Source organism: Halichoerus grypus, chromosome 5 (genome assembly GCF_964656455.1).
Source record: "Halichoerus grypus chromosome 5, mHalGry1.hap1.1, whole genome shotgun sequence".
Classification (NCBI taxonomy): Eukaryota; Metazoa; Chordata; class Mammalia; order Carnivora; family Phocidae; genus Halichoerus; species Halichoerus grypus.
The window spans coordinates 107,730,427-107,747,925 of record NC_135716.1 but is presented as its reverse complement, the minus strand read 5'-3'; positions in this window follow the sequence as shown (position 1 = coordinate 107,747,925).

The window sequence follows — 17,499 nt, the reverse complement described above, 5'->3', positions numbered from 1 at the left end:
GTGGATTATACCAATTTTCACTTATCATATTAGAAATTAAAACTGAGAAATTAAGAAATATTATCTATTAATTAAAAAATTATAATAAAAAACCCATTATATGTTAACATAAAAGTTGTCATAAAACATATATTTTTCAAGCAAAAAATTAGCAACATGAATGGTATTATTTGCAATTTTGTAAATTTCTTTAATGTCTGGCTTAATTGAAGACAGCTGGATTCTCAGGTCTGTTTCTGTTTTTAATCTATTGGGATATGTTATCTTGGTTGAAGCATATGAAGAGAATCTGTTCTCACATAGACATGTAGTGGAAAAGGGAGAAAGACTTTAATAGTCTCTTAAGATCATTGTGGACATTCTTCTTTGATACTATACCAAAACTTGGAAAATAGTTGTTTCCTAAAGGTTACTTGAAATGGCAAGCCTGAAACTTATAAAGAACTTTTTGAACTGTGTTAATGAAAATCCATCAGTTTTCTTTGCATTTTGAGTGGATCTTTTGTCCTTGCATGATTTTTATAAAATTTTGCAATGGTCATTTGGAAATATAAGCTCACTGAGTTAGGAAGATCTTCAGAATGTTGACACATTTCATTAAACAGTATTAAAAAATTGCATTCATTAATATCACCATCAATCTCATCCAAAAGTCTTTAAGCATTAGGAAGCTGTCAAGCTCATCATTGTGGATACAAGTTTTCCCAAATTTCAATTTTCATGTGAAATCTTTAATTTTATCAATGGCCACAAACATCATCAGTTGCTTTTTTTGAAAAGATAGGTTAATTTCATTTGATTTTGAGAAAATGTCCTCTAACTACATAGGATGGAGTAATCATAGTTGGTCAGTCATTCTTTCAAGTAAAAATAATGTTGTACAAAGTGGCTTGTTCAGCTCACAACTCAAACAATTGCAAAAGTGCTTCCTCTTTTTTTTTTTAAAGATTTTATTTCCTCATTTGAGAGAAAGAGAGAGCGAGAGAGAACATGAGCAGCAAGGAGAGGGAGAAGCAGGCTCCCCACGAGCAGGGAGCCTGATGTGGGTCTTGATCCCAGGACCCTGAGATCATGACCTGAGCTGAAGGTAGATGCTTAACTGACTGAGCCACCCAGGAGCTCCAAAAAGTGCCTCCTCTTGAGACAAACTCGCACTTCTATATGCAGCCAGAGTGCTTCATATCTACTTCTCATTTATCATCTAGATTATTAAATATTATATTCAAAATTCAAGTTTCAATAAAATTAATTTTTACTGTTTCATAAAGGGCATTACTAATGAAACTGGTGTGTGTTTTTTTTTAAACTGTGACTCCGTGGCAGTTGAATAATATGCCTATATCATACTGTTGAATGTTATTGCCTTGATTTTGCTAAGGCACCAGAAATCTTACCCACCATTGCTTTTGCACAATTACTGCAAACTGTCAACACAATGAAAAAAGCAAATAATATCTTAGTATTATTATGGAGATAGTTTGTACCTTGCAGATGCCCCAGAAAACTCTTAGGGACTCCCCATGTTCTACATTCCACACTTTGAGAACCACTGGTGTAGAGGATACAAAGAAAAAAATCTATGGAGTACGGTTGAAAAGAGTATTGAGGAAAACTGAAAGGCTTGGGGAAAAGAACTTTTCAGGGAAAGAAGTTAACTAATAAAAGTAATACTACGTGCCTAAGGGTGTTTACAGTGCAGAATGGCTGCAGACTTCTTGGAGGTACAATATATCAATTTTAACATTGGATTGTTCTGGATAAGAATGTGAGCCTCCTTAGGCGGTCATGTTCCCAACTGCGATTTTTGACCGTAGCATCTTGAACACACCAATATGTATTTCTCTGGGTAGAATTTAAAGAAGTGAACGGGAATGGTAGAAGGGAATTGCACTCATCCAGGTGCAAATAGAGATTTTTAAAAATCTCACAAAACAGAGGCTTCTAAGAGTAAACTACTGTGAACACATAAGCTTCAAAGAGCCGAGGTTCAGGGTGGAGTGTTGGCAGAGGCAGGACTAGAGATGCAGGAGAAGGCTGTTCTGCAGTAATGAAAACTAAACTGAAGAAGCCGAAAGATGCTTGTTATTCTGTGTTTTCATAGCAGGGTGTTCAGGCTGCCACGGAGGAGGCTCTATTAGCATTTACTTTACAAATCTCATTTCTTCAGAGGTCATAGCTCAAGCTGGAAATTCACTTCTGGTTGAAATTCCTTACCTTTCTATTGGCCCTTGTCACAAATGGAATGCTTCTTAAGTTTATTTTGGTTGTCTAAATATTGTAGAGTAGCCTGGTAATAAATCAACTTTATGCAATATTTTTCTTCTCTTTATCTCTAGTCATCTTGAAACACTAAGGGCTTCTTGCATTAGGGTAGAATCCTGTATAATACATAGATCACTGATAAAAAGATAATTTTGTGTTGTGAAACAGGTTAATAAGAAAGAATATTACTAGCCATTCATCTTTCTGCCTCCAAGGCAAAGAATATCTTCCAGAGAGATAGCAGTTGATGTCTTTTTAAAAACACAGCGATAATTTCCCCACCAAGATTATTGCCATATGGAGGGAAACTTGCTGTAGAAAGTTACCCTAAGCTTCAAATTTCCATTCATACTTTGTGATTTCCTTGACATCACCATTTCTTTAAGCACAGTTAAGGTATATGGTGTAGAATCTTTCATATAGTCCAATATGCAGTTATTTCTGGGACTAGGTTGGCATTTGGTGGTGTTTCCTGCCAAGGAATTTTGCAAAGGAAATCGCTGTGCTTTGGTAGTGCATGAACGATGTAATCTGCTGGGACACTGAGTACCTACCACATGAATAAAAATATGTGCTCCCAGCAGAAAAAAACAAAAAAGTGCCTGGATTAAACAAAGTTTACCCTGCTCTTCTGACCTCTGTGGGTCATAGCCGTGCCAGAAAGAAGACCAGTAAGTACACAGCTTCGGAGATAAAGGTGAATGAGATCAGGTGATAGTCTCAAGTTTCTACCCAGTTGGAAGAAAATACTTTTTTGGTCTGGAATGTTCTAACATCCACACTTGGCTTTGTAACTAATGTAGTGATTAAACACATTTATGTATTTCTAGACTAGGCATAGATGATAGATCAATGGAAAAACTTTCTGCTTTCTGTTTATGCAATCTGTTTTACTACCCGAATGGGCTCCTCAAAGATCTTTTTGGGAGGTATCTTGTTTGAAGTTTACATAAGAATCACAGATTTCAAAAACATCATAGCGATAAAGGGGGCCTCGGAGACGGTCTATTACTAACCATTCATCTCTTAGGTAAAATGTATTTTCAGCTCTTTAGGATCATATCAAATGAGATGAACCTCTAGATGGGAAAAAGGCCAGAGAACTCCTTGAATTCCTTTCAAGACCTAAGTTTTCATTATTTAATAATAACAGATATGAAAATACTTCCATCAAAATAAAAGCCCTCCATACATTCTAGCTATTATTATTATCTTAACTATTGGTTAGATGCTAAACACTGAAATAGTAACAATAAATCCAGGACTGAGAAAAAATCTGTCTCTACAGAGCCTTTCAAGAGAAGCAAAAGCAGCGTTAACCTGCTGACTGGTCTTAATGAGGAGCAATTGAAAAGAGCTTAGAATTTCCAAATCAACACAAAAGCAGTATAGGTGTCATTTCAATCTCATAGAACCTTAATAAAAAAAAATAAAAAATAAACTAAAAAAAAAAAAACATTGTTCTCTTTGTGAGTCAGAATAAATATGGCCCTATAAAGAGGCCACTGGAAAGAAGGATGGTGTTTGCTTACTCACAATGAATATTGTAATTGTGACATATTTATAATATTGAAGCTTTTGTTTTTAGAGGTATAGTACTCCTCCCCCACCGCGCATACACATCCTGAGCTGAAATGTGGCACCTAGAGCTTTCTCCTGCACGGTTTCATCATTAATTGTGTTATCATTAATGCAAATGTTGACACATTATCTACATGACCATTTTCTAGTAAGGAAATCCACAAATAATACTTGACATCTTGTTTGCATAGCAGCTACACTGTGTATTTCTCACTGCTCTATCTTTACTGCATTTTGGAGCTCCACATCATTTTGGCCTAGTTCAAATTTTTTAATATGCAAACCTGAGTCAACATCAAAGGACAAACAGTTTCAAAATGATTTTGCACACTAACAGTCTTATGCATCTCTACCAAACATTGTCATGTTGATCACTAAACAGTTTTAAGATTCAGTGGTTTCGTGCTGATATATTTTTTTTTTTTTTGCCCATTAATATGATATATGGACTTTCATAATATCCTTTTTTGGGCATGAGTTTTTTAGTTCTCCTTTTTTTTAAAAAATATATTCTTCATTAAATGTGTAATTTTTAATACAACTCAGGGTTTTCTGGGATCATGATGTTAATGATATTTCAATTACTTTTAAACTACTGTTTGCAATGTAGTTAAGCAAGGCACTGTGAAGCTTTAGCATTAGAATTTCATTTGTATGACTAGAGCCATTATATAACTATTGCACACTTGCTATCAATTCTGCAGGATTTAAATCAGAAACAATCTTTTAAGAGCTATACTTCACCAGAGGATGCAAACATCTCGGCTCCTAAGAAAAGCATTGTAGAGAGGGTTTGCTAATTGATTTTTCCTTAAGAACAATCTGTTTCTCTTCCAGTTTATTATAGGAAACACTGGCATGTGTCATTTTTCCAATATTTGGAGCTTGCTGCCTTAATAAATGCACATATCAGATGATGCTCTCTCCCTGTCTGATGGGCGGATGGTGTTGGGCAGAAGAAGGTCACAATGATGTTAAATTTGCTGCTGAGCAAAGGATCAAAGTGTAAATGGAATCTTGAAGCTGGGAAATGTGAGTGTGCCAGTGTAAATAATCTATTAATTATTGACAGCTAAGGGACTGAAAATTCCTATTTAGTCATGACATCTTCATTTTCACACTGACTGAACCATTTCTGGCATTTTTAAAATTAAAGTTTTCTTTTACTATAGACATGAAATATTTCAATTTATACTAAGTCTCTGCTGGTGCTTTCTTCTTTTGACATTTTTGTCTGATTTCTGCATATTAAAGCAATATCGGATATGACAAAAAGCAAGAAAGGAGCCAAGTATGAGAAATAGAACAATGGTATCAGGTTTGCCTATGCATTACACATTTAAAGAACTCTGTCCCTACATAGAGGAAAACAAACCCCCAGGAAAAATGTAAGTGATGTTTGAGAAGCTTCAGGCACGTTAGCTATTTTAGGTATTTTAGAAGCCAAATGGCATTGAAGATGCTGACACTTACAAGACCATTTAGCAGATATTGCAGGACTTCAGGCCATTTTTCAAACATTTTGAAATGTAGCCAAAAAAAGTATGATGCAAATATAACATATTTTAGTGTCCTTGCTCTATGTTTTTAAAATTATTATTATAAATTGGGCAATGACATGATACCCTGATACGTTCAGTTTCTATATCTATATACATCATCAGGATTTCTTTATTTCCAGCATTAGCTATTTATTTCACTGAAGTAACTGATACTCTGTTCATCGCATTTTAACCAGAGAGAGTGAAAACGTAGCCTAACGAAAAGGTTGGCACCATCCGAGAACATCTGGGGACTTCTGAGGCACAGTGGGTTGGTGCCCCTGACATGTGGGGGGACGGCTTTTATTAACAGCGCACTTCCATTGATGAGGTAATGTGCAGACCTTTGATAACTATAAAGACCATCTCTTCTGGGTTTCTTAACAAACTAAAAGGTTGAATCAGGTTCCCTGAAGTTTGTGAACCCCCTTTTGTACATTTGGGTCAAGTTTGAAGCCCAAATGGGCCAATTTATGTTTTCAGGTTAGTTTTGCTTTGAGTTGAGGGGATACATTTGAACCTTCCATTCAACAATCCAACTCAGGGGATGTGAATAACGGTGAACTGTTCACACGAGCCCTGGCACACCTCCACCGCTGGGTTTCCTACTGCTGGACTGCTGGTCCGAACTGGCTTTAAAGGATTCGACACCAGGAGGAGGTCTTTCATGTTTCTTTAACTTTGATTTCGCACTCCCTGTTACTGATCATTTATGATAAACTGGAGCCTTTTGAGGTGAGCAATGTCATAGCTACCATCTACGTTTGAAATGACACAATATTGATGCATTTTACAACTAAAACGTACATAAAATAGATGACTTTTAAAGAACTGTTTTAGATAATATGCCAAGACAGAGAAAGAGAAGTAGGAGGGAAAGTCACCATGGGACAAATTTAAGGATAAGGAGTTTAATGATGTAGTTTGTTTAAAAGAAGAAAGAAGGCAGGAGGATCAGAGAAGGAAGCCATCAGAGATTAAGCTAATAGCAAGCCATTATTCTTAATGGAATCACATAGTAGGGATGAGTCTCTGTATCCTGTATTCAGTTTGGAAAGATATTTTTCTTCCTTGGGGTGATGATAGGCATTATGTATTCTACAACAACAGCATCTGAAATGGAAGAAATATGGATCCATCTGTATTGCTTAAAACAAGGGAGAACTCGCTCAGCCATAGCCCTGGTGGCACTTGAAATGCTTATTGTTTCCAGCAGAGGGCACTAGTAACCAGTGCACACCAGCAGCGCATGATGGTATTTCCCATAAGATGAATAACCGTATTTCCCATACATCACAAGCCACCGTAATGAGAAGCACCAGTTCTTATTTTTGTTGTTGTTATCATGATACAATATCTTTTATTTATCCCAGTTAACATTTCCAGTCCCTATAGCTTCAATGGAAATATCAATATCCAGTTCAAAGCCCTCTCTCAGCGTCCAGAATGGGTCTATTAAAACAAATCCGCACGGATGTTTTCACACTTCTGAATAAAAGGAACTTTTCTGACTTTCCTCACACTAACACTTCTGCTCACTTAAGCAGTTTCCAAAACAGAACAGTAGCAATCATAAACACTTGAAATCTTTGAATGGGTAGAAATGGTGCTTTTAAGAACTGTGGCTCTGCAGCCCCCGTGGGAACTTCTTACCCAGGAGACACAAAGTTCAACAAACCTTGATTTCACAGACGTACTCCAAAAATTCTAAGTAGCCATCTCCTTCCATAGTTAGATATTATTTATGGAACCATCTTAGTATGTATTTAAATATTAACACTAATTTGGCAGCCTGCTGTGACTGAAGCTTAATTCCTAGGGAAGCGACAAATATTTCACATGTATTCCCAAACTTTAACTAAAGAACTTTGGCCCTTTTCATCACCTTGGACCAGAAGTACAAAAGGGAGAAGCAGTGGGACTTCATGTATCTTAACTGTTCCTCAATAAACTTATCTGTAAAAAACAATAGCAAACATCTCTAAGTCACTGACGAGAAAGAATTCCTTACAACTTTTCTATATATTAGCAATCTCAAAACATTATTATTGAGTGATGGTTATCTAAATATAAGTTCTAAGTATGTTCTTTTGAAAAGAAGTTTTATAGGACATTCTAAATGAAATTGATATATCTTTATATCCCTGTGTCCGTATGTACACATGTGTTTAACTTTGGATCTTTGTGAGTCTCATGTGGGGGGGATGGGACCTAGACCTTATGAACATGTGCGGTAATAAAAAATACGAATGTACCCTGTGCATCACTGAAATGGGACATTTTACTCTAAAATTATACCTTTTATGGCTCCCACTGACAATATAGACTGTCACACTGGTCTATCAATCAGAGTTTTGAATTTTGCTACTCGTATTTCCCTATCCTTGGTTTATAGATAGTGTCCATTTTGCTTTGCATCATAGTCACGCCCAGATGAGTGCGGCAAAAGTTACATTCTGGAATATGGTTGAGATTTAGGCCATTTTGAATGGATTATTTCAGGTTGTCTGAATTTTTAATACCCCTTTCTTGTCACGGAGGAGAGAACTTTGTTATTTTTGGCTTTCATTAGAGTTCTCACTTCAGAGTTGGTTAGTACGGGTTTCTGCTTTCAAAGCTGACATCTCTTTTCTTTTTAGCATCTGTTACATAAACAGGGTGAATAGCTACAGGGTTCCAAAATTGTGAAGGAAGAAGCTAACCCGCTTATTCTTCACTAGCCGGTGTAACTGACAGCGCTTAGCTCTCTCCATCCTGCTGCCTCAGTTCTGCAGGGAAGCACTGTTGTGTTGCCTTCCTGACACTGAGGTGCTGACAAGGGTCAGATCTGGGGCAAGGAGTGTTGTGGGAAGGAGAGCAGGGGAAGGAAGTCTGGTGGTGAGAACGACGATAATAAAGGAAATTAGTAATACTTCTGTAGTGGTTTTTGGCCCATGTGTCTCACCAATTCTCATACCATCCTTCTGAGAAATATCAAATCATTAGGACAACTTATTTTAAAAATTCTATATACGATGTTTGTATATATATTATTTTTTAAGTAAAAAAGAGGATTAATACTCTAGGTAGGAAATTTTTTTTCTTTCTTTTCTGCTCTCTAAGCTCATGTTAAGGCAGGGATGGGGCAAATCAAAATGCCTGAAACAGCAGGGAAAATATCTCACACCACAAGAAGCTTCAGGGTAGAGTGGCTCAGGGGCAGAATGATGTCCTCAAGGACTGAGCCTTTGTCATGGTCTTTCTGCTCTGCTGTTCTCATGGCACAGAAGAATCGTGCTCAGCGTGTGTCTTCATGGTCATATGATGGCTGCCACAGCCCCAGGAGTCACAGTTCACATTGTCGAACAACACAGGGTCTAGCACAGTTTCTTAAAGATAGTAAAATCTGGTGCATCAAATTGTAGTTTTTCACCTTTGAGCTCCAATGATGGCTTAATTCTCAAGCTAAACAAGGAAGCAAAATGGCTCTATTTGCTCCCGCCTCTTAGGTTCAAGCATCGCACAAAAACAAAAACAAAAACAAAAACAAAAACAAAAACCTTAGGCTCAGAGAGTTTAAATAATTTGTTCCAGAATCTTGAGGCAGAAACAGAACATGGTGCTCACTGTTCTAAGTCCAGTGCTCTGTCCTGAAAGGTTTGGGGCTTAGAAAAGACAGCCCTCGCAGACATCTATTTCTTTGTGCATACTTCTTTGTACATAGTAGGCACTCAATCAGCATCAGTTGATCTGATTTTAGGTTTAAAAACAAAATTAAAACGAAGCTCCCTTGGGCTATTTGGCTTTGCTCTCTTTCTGGCATTTCCCTGTGTTAAGTTTAATTGAATTTGAACCAGATCAACAGTGAGAAATGTCCAGGACCCAGCTATCTTTTCTTATGTGTTTACTTTGTGCCGTTATCAATCAGCATATATGGGGATCATCAGAGTTAGTGAGCTCATTCTGCTCTGTTTCGGATCCGAGCCCCCCTCTCTGTCATTAATCAGCCTATTAGTACTCCGTTCTATCGCTTCAAAATATCGAGGTGTCGTGCCTTTTGTCAAGGAATTTGCAGTATATTTCGAAAGACCCATCAAGTCCACAGAACAGGTTAGCTAACGATTTTAAAGTGTTTCATATGCATCAAATATATAAGCTTTCTGGGAGTCCAAAACACAGATAGGAATAAGATGTGACGAGGCCCTTGGCCTCGAGGGAGCAGAATCATAACTCTGACGGAGAAGCTCTCCTCGAATTTTATGAACATGAGTTTTCTCAGATACCTGCAGTTGTGCCACCTGGCAAGGTTAGAACTTAATATGTCTCCGAGGCTTAACTAAGACCTGGAAAACTGGGGCAATTGCTTAGGGCTGTGAACTCTATGCACTGAAGCAGTGATTCAGAGAGTCAGCCTTTGGGGGGGCAAAGGAGTGTGTTTTCATTTAGGCAGCTTTAATTAAGATGCAGAATTTGAGGGATCTGTCCAAGCAAAGAACCAGCCGATATATGTGCCCGTCATCCCCAACACAGAGCCCGCCAAGCCACACAGCCTGTTTTATGACTTACGTCATATGGTTTCTGTTTAAACCTAATTTCACTAACCTTATCAGGAGGATGGGCTCAGTGGACAAGCAAGAGTTCTTTGATTGGTTGCTTTTTCCACAGAGTCTCTGAAGCTTGGATCAAAAATAGAGGTGCAGATTTGGAGGTCAACAACAGGAGATGACTATTACACCAGGTGGATAAGTTATCTAGGCAAAAAATTACACAGAGGAAAGCCAGAGAGAGGGTCTCAAGGATTGCTCATAAAGTTAATCTTAACCGCAATGGTCTCTGGGCTTTGATGTCTCATTTGTTTAAAAAAAAAAAAAAAAAAAGGATCCTAATAGTATCCATCCCATAGGATTTTGTGAGGTTTTAGTGCAATAACAGATGCAAAGCAGTGGGAAGTTTCTTGACAGATAAGGTGATCTGTATCGTTACCCAGAAGTCACCTCACTCCCACTCTCCATTCTTCTCCCTCTGCTCATTTCTTCTGCCATGGCTAGGCTGCCCCTGGGTCCGCATACCCTCCCTGGGTGTTTGCCACCCTCTGCCAAGCTTCTCTTGTGGGGATATGTGGACCTCCAGACTTCTCTATACTCCACAGTCAAAACTTAAATGTTCCATTTGAAGCCCCACTAACTCTGCCGCGGGCGTTGCATTTTAACCAGACAATGCCTTAATGTGAATGAATGTCTCTACTGCTGAGATCCCAGACATGGGCAGGGATTTCCGGGTACAGGGCTCTCTCCGTGTCCTCCTCACGACACACTTGTACGCAGTCTCCTACTCATGGGCTACCTTGAAAGCAGGAGAGGAGATGGCAAAATGGTGCTGAAGAAAGAGGCACCGCGAAATGAGCAGTCACGGGACGCCACCAAGTTATTTCCATAGAAACCGAGAACCGATTAAAAGAGAGAGGCAAACAAATTTGTGGTCATTTAAAGCCTAAAGACACATTTAATAACATTTCTTAATTTCTTTCTGTTTCTATCTTTTTCCCACTATGGAAGAAATCTGCCCGATACAACATAAACCGCTAATATCGTGCTCTAGGCAGAACATGGCTCTGTGAGCCAATGCAGGCTGGTTTCAGGGAAACTAACAACATTATTGATTTTAGTCAAGCTTATTAGAATCAGTGTTACATGCCCTCTTCCTCTACCAGATCGTATTTGGACTTCATTATGAAATCTCATTACATTAAAAGGAGGCAGCAGTGAGTTCTGTAAATAAAAAATTTCCAAAGATGGATTTGTTAAAATTAGTATATCTGTGAAACCTGCTTTGGGTATCAATCTGTCAAGAAACAGAATCATATATTTTCTGATTCTACCATGCTTTTTTTTTTTTTTTTGTATTAGGAATATTCACCAAATCTAGCAGTGTACAGAATCTTCACTTGTTTTCCTGTTAGCAACCTCTGTGCAACATACTGTTATACAACCTGGGTAAGACATCACATCACATAATGACTACAGACAGCTTGAAGGGATGAACATGGGTTTTTTTCCCTTCCCATACAGCTCGGCAACACAATAGACTCGTGAACACCAAACAAGAGCTATGGAAATGGAGTTCAGTCTACAGCCAGTCTGGCCTGGGTTTTTTTAAGTGCAGTGATATGGAGGACTAGAAGAGATTCGAAGTAACTCCCATTTCTGCTTCAATATGTGCCGTATCATTTGGATTAGGCGGCTTACGTGAATTGATAAAATTGATGGAAATGAACTGATAGAGGAAATTACTTTTCCAAAACAAACAGTTACAATATGTACTTTTCTCTCAGACACTCACTCCCGTGTCTGTTTATTCAGCACCAGCAAGCACAGTCCTGTAAATACTGGAGAAAATGATGAAAACCATTTATCCAGAAAGCTCAATACTCTCTCATCCAAAATTATAACTACCAACTAACTCCACACCAAACCACAAGGGTGCCTTCAGTTGGCACCAAGGAGCAATCCTGGGATCCCCATTGGAGAGGAAAGTTGGTGAGAAGTCAGATGGGTTCCTGAAGAAGCAACCCAAAGAGGTTCCTGTAGTTAACCCGTTGCCAGCATCTCTCTGTGTGCACACACACAGCTACCCAGGGTAAACCTGCACTCTCTTTGTCCCAGAATGCTTCCCAGCCAGTTGACATTTAGGATCTCTATAGTTCTAGGCATTAATCTGATCTATTGTGTTATTACTGACATGGGGAGAATGATGTAAGCACTGAGATACTGAGCAGAACATTAGCGCGTAGGGAGAGGCACGCAGGGAATTCAAGAGGAGAACTCCCAGGACTCAAGTCTCCTGGCAATTGGTGACAGTTGAAGTTACAGGCTGGTTTCTCCCATCTCTTCTGATGTGGTTTTCCCCATCCACCATACCCTATAGATTCACTAGTGAGCTCATAAATTTACTTAAGCCACACACAGGAAAAAGTAGTGTCTCTATATTCTATAATTGATCTCAGTCTTCTTTATGAAGACTCTCCCCTACCCTGGGTACTTTGAGTTGCCAGCTAATAAGGTGTCTACCTCCTTTGCTTTGAATGGTCTCATTTTGGCCTCTGGTTCATCCATCTGGCCTCCTCCCAGGACATCATGTGTGCCAGGGCTCTGGCACCATGGGCACTTGGCTGGCTCCCAAACACTGGGGATGTCCTAGAGATCTGGGTCCTGTAACACTGCTCTCAGTGTTCCTGAGTTTCCCTGTAAGTGTAAGTTTTTGATTACCGCCTCTTCTTGGGATATGACCCCATGATAAGGGCAGTGGAAGGGGGATGGAGGAGGGGGAGAGACAGGGGATCACATGCATATCTACATGCATAAGTGTCCCTTTACGTCTGCTTCTTTTCTTCCTGCCATTCTCAGTGCCTGCAAGATTTTTTTTTACTTCCTCTTCCTATCTAATCAGGACATCTACATCCTACATTCTCTTTGCAGATCCTAGTGTTAGAACTCATTCCCATTCTTCATTGAAGTTTAAAGGGAAACCAATTCACCAATAAAGAATTACAATTCAGAAGGCATTTCAAAAACATTAGAACTGTCGCCCACTGTTATATGGGTAGAAGTAAAATTTGAGTGGAATTTAAAATATTGAGATTTTTCTCTTTCCCATATAATCCTTCTTTGCAGTGCCCATTTTCAGAGACAAAAAATAGAGATATGGATTGCCCTCACTCCCATGTTGTTCCGCTAGATATCTTGGCATCATTAGAATCTCCTAAAATTATTTAAGCCAGATAGGTATTTACTTTCTTTTTAGTCATCACATGACACTTGGAAAAGGATATATAGAACTGGTGACAGAAACCATGAAGGTTTGTGTATCAGTCTGGTTATTATCAGTCTGCATTTATATTTACAACATTCTCTTGCAATGACTTCATTATAGCCCTTCAAAACAAGGAGTTTCTCACTCCTAGTTTGTAGTGTTGTATATACAGAGGCATTAGGTTATGAAATTAGCTTCCTAAGCTTCTACAGAGGGGGAAATGATCTCATTGTACTCAACACTAGTCAAGAGCTCCCCTGGAGTATATTATGCAACTCTGGATAGAAGATATCACAACATTACAGTACATCCCTGGGGAGGCAACTGAGACTCAATCATTCAGCATATATTTATTCAGCAAATATCTCTTGGACTCTACATGCCAGCTCTTTTTTTAAGGTTGTGGAGACAAAATGGTGAAGTGTTAAATAGGGTAGATAAAGTCTCTTCCCTGAAGGAGCTTGCATGCTAGCAAGAAAAATAAGAGAAGGATATGGGCATATGAAGAATATCTAAGTACCTTCAAGGGTGTGTCCATCAGAAGATGAGAAACCTTAGAGAAGGGGCATGGGATATGATTTGATGACTATGAATAGTAGAAGTCCTGAATTTTATAAAAGGGAGGAACTTGCATTTCTATTGGGTGTTGTTCCATAGAACAAGATAGGATCAATGAGGAGAATCAGGGAGGCAAATATTGCTCAGTATAAGAAATAACTTGCTAGCAATTAGAATTTGATTATTATCTGTCTCTATACAACCCCCATACACTGCTAGTGGGAATGTAAATGGTGCAGCTCCTTTGGAAAACAATCTGGCAGTTCCCCAAATGATTAAACCTACATTTACCATATGACCCAACAATCCCACTACTAGGTATACACACAAGAGAAGTGAAAACATGTAAGAGAAATGTAATGTGTCAACACAAAAAGTTGTACATGAATGTTTATAGCGGTATGATTCACAATAGAGTAAAGGGAGAAACAATCCAACTGTCTGATAAAAGATAATGCAATATTAATTGGCTGTAAAAAGGAATGAAGTACTGATACATACTACAATATGGATGAACCTTGAAAACATTATGCTAACTGGAAGAAGGCAATCACAGAAGACCACAATATTGTGTGATTCCATTTATATGAAAGTACAGAACAGGGATATCTATAGAGACAAAAATTAAATTAGTGATTGCTTAGGGCTTGGGGTAGGGAGGATGAGAAATGAGAGCTGAAGGGTATTTGGTTTCTTTTTAAGGTGATGAAAATGTTTTAAAATTGACTAGGATGATGGTTGCACATATCCGAGAATATACTAATATTGTACGCTTTAACTGAATGAATTGTATGGCATAAGAATTATATCTCAACAAAGCTGTTAAAAAAGAAGTAATATTTGATTTCAAAATGACCTCAGATATAACACAAACTTAAACCAGATTATGGGACACCCCAAATTACAGCTTCTACCCAAAGGAAGAGAGAGGATCTATTACAGACTCCATCTGACCCTTTAAATTCTTTATTTTAGGGGTGCCTGGGTGGCTCAGTCGTTAAGCGTCTGCCTTTGGCTCAGGTCGTGATCCCAGGATTCTGGGATCGAGCCCCACATCGGGCTCCCTGCTCCGCGGGGAAGCCTGCTTCTCCCTCTCCTACTCCCCCTGCTTGTGTTCCCTCTCTCGCTATGTCTCTCTCTGTCAAATAAATAAATAAAATCTTAAAAAAAAATAAATAAATAAATTCTTTATTTTAGCAGGTATGCAAATCTGAAATTCAGTCTCTGATGATTTGAAAGATAATCCCTGCCTTTTTTAGTGCTTTCTGTGTTCTTTGTCCTTGGTTCTTACTCCTAGACGTGCAAAAAACTATGAGATGCAGGAGAGTGAGGATCTGGGAGAAATCATCCAAACAGCTGCTACTCTTCTTCTTCCAATGAACATTTATCTAAAAGGGCAATTGTAAAAAGAAATATATAATGAAGGAATTATGTTAATTATGTTCATTAAGATATTCTTAAAATTTATAATAAGGAACAAAATATTAAAAATTTCAAAATGTTATGATCTCTTTTTATGTGACATGATACAAATATTCCTTACTGCCATGTATCAAGTATCCATTGCGCCCTGGGCACTTTTACGTACCTTAGTCATAATCCCGTTTAGCGTTAAAGAAAGAGAGTCCAGAGAGACTGCAACTTGCCTAAAATCCCATTGTTCTTGGCTAGTGTCAGAGGCAGGATTTGAATTTGCATCTTTCAGACATCAAAGTCTGTCGGTACAAGCTGCCTTTGAAAATAGTGGACCAAGACTGCAACTTGAGTCTCCTTACTGCTGAGGCGTCTGAAACAACACGAGAGTGAAAAGGAAACCTGGCTGTCAGGAAGGTCCCTCAGCAAAGTTATGATAAGTGAGGCCACCTCCACAGGTGAGTTCTCCCTACGATTTCTTAACTGCTCAAAGTCCTCAAAATCCAGATTTTCATATTTCACGATTGCTGGATTCACATGGCAGCATTCTCCCTCCCTTGTCTTTTTCTCTTGCTTTCACCCTACACAAATTGCTAGTTGTTGAGCTGCCAACAAACCAGAGCTCCCCTGGTGCTTCTCACACATCTCCAGAAACGATGTCAGACCAGCTCGGCTCATGTTCATATTCTCCTTGGCTGATGAAATATTTAAACCGTGCTGATAGCCTCAGATGGCATTTTAGATGCTGAATACACCCCCCTGTGGGTCTCCTTCCAGAGGAACAGTAGGCTGCAGTGCCCTGCATCCATTTCTTTCCCATGTTTATGCTAAAAATGACACTTCCTCTTCATGCTTTTTAATCAAAAACAGCTCATCACCAACATTAAAAAAAAAAAAAAAGCTGTTTCTAGTAGGCTTGACTGGCCGAGTGCACACAATTAGTAAGACCTTTTGGAGGAAGAATTTACAGAAAATGCTCCATTCATTGACTTTCAATTAAAATGATAAGAGCAACAGATCAAGGGATAGGAAACCTGTTGCCTTTCTGTCAACCCTGTGGCTGGTTCATGGTGGGAGAGCGAGGTTCTCTTTGCAAGCACAGGTGAGCAGGTCATTCCGAGTGCAGCTTTTAGACCCAAGCTAATTGAGGAAGACATTTTCATTTTGACCTGATCCCATAGAAAACAGACAAACAAACCCAAAGCACTTGTCCAAGAGCTGTGCTAACACAGGTAAGGTTAATAGGTGTGAGGGGCTAGACTTTCCTTAATATTAATCAAAAATAATTTGAGCCTTAACATGATGGCCCTGCTCCTTAATTTTGATGGTAAAAATCAGAACATTTCCCTTCAGTGCTGTTAATGGGGTCAGTCTCTGAGTCTGAGCTGGTTGCCATGCCGTCAGTCCTGTGGAATCCTAAAAACCATCATCATTTGTTTCTAAACAGATCAAGAGCTATTTACCATCTCAGTGTTTTGTGCACAGCTGGGTGTCTGGCAAATGTCCAATATCCATTAACATTTAAAAATTAGTCCCATAATGCATCTGTTCTAGAGCTTGAGAAGTACACACAGTGACACATGTTGGGAACCAATTACACTTGCACTACCATTAGTCTGGCTGCATTCAACTTCCCAGTAAATGCAGGCTAATTTAGTTTCCAGAATAGTGTGTCTAAATTCATACAATGACCTTAGAGAAGGCTGAGTATCTAAAGATTTAAAGTGGAACAAACTGCTTAGCAGGAATATTACTTCCCATAGTGATACATGAGAATACATTATGCGACGATTCACTACATTTCTGCAAGTTTCCTTTTAATTCGTCCTTTTTAAAACTTCCAGGCAGGGTGAGTCAGGAGGGCACAAACAGACTGACAGATTTCAGTCACCGTTTCTATTCCCCTTGGTCTGCAAAGCTAACATCACTTTGTGTGTTGGCAAATAATTTTAAATGTGTCGATTACCTCTCACTTCCAGGGGATATAACTGGGTTACTTTATTCTGTTTGTTTAATGAATGAACAAATTCTGTCTTCGGAGAAGAACATTTCAAATTCTATTTGGGAATCATATTATCTTATTGCCTAAGATGAGCAAAACAACCTCTGTAATTGGTGGTTTGGTAGAAGGTTGAAAACAGAGAAGTTCAGAAATAAATACTTTCTGGAAAGTTTTTTCTTCAAACTTGCCCTGTCTAGAAAAATTTCTCTAACAATATTCAAGGTGAAATGGAGAGTGGAATCTATCTGGGGAGCAGCCAGTAGAGTCTCCCCTCTCCTTGTCAGGTGTCCATTCAGCTCTCCATAATCAGGATGGAAACCGATTGGCTTCGCTGGCTGATGATTCTGGGGCACG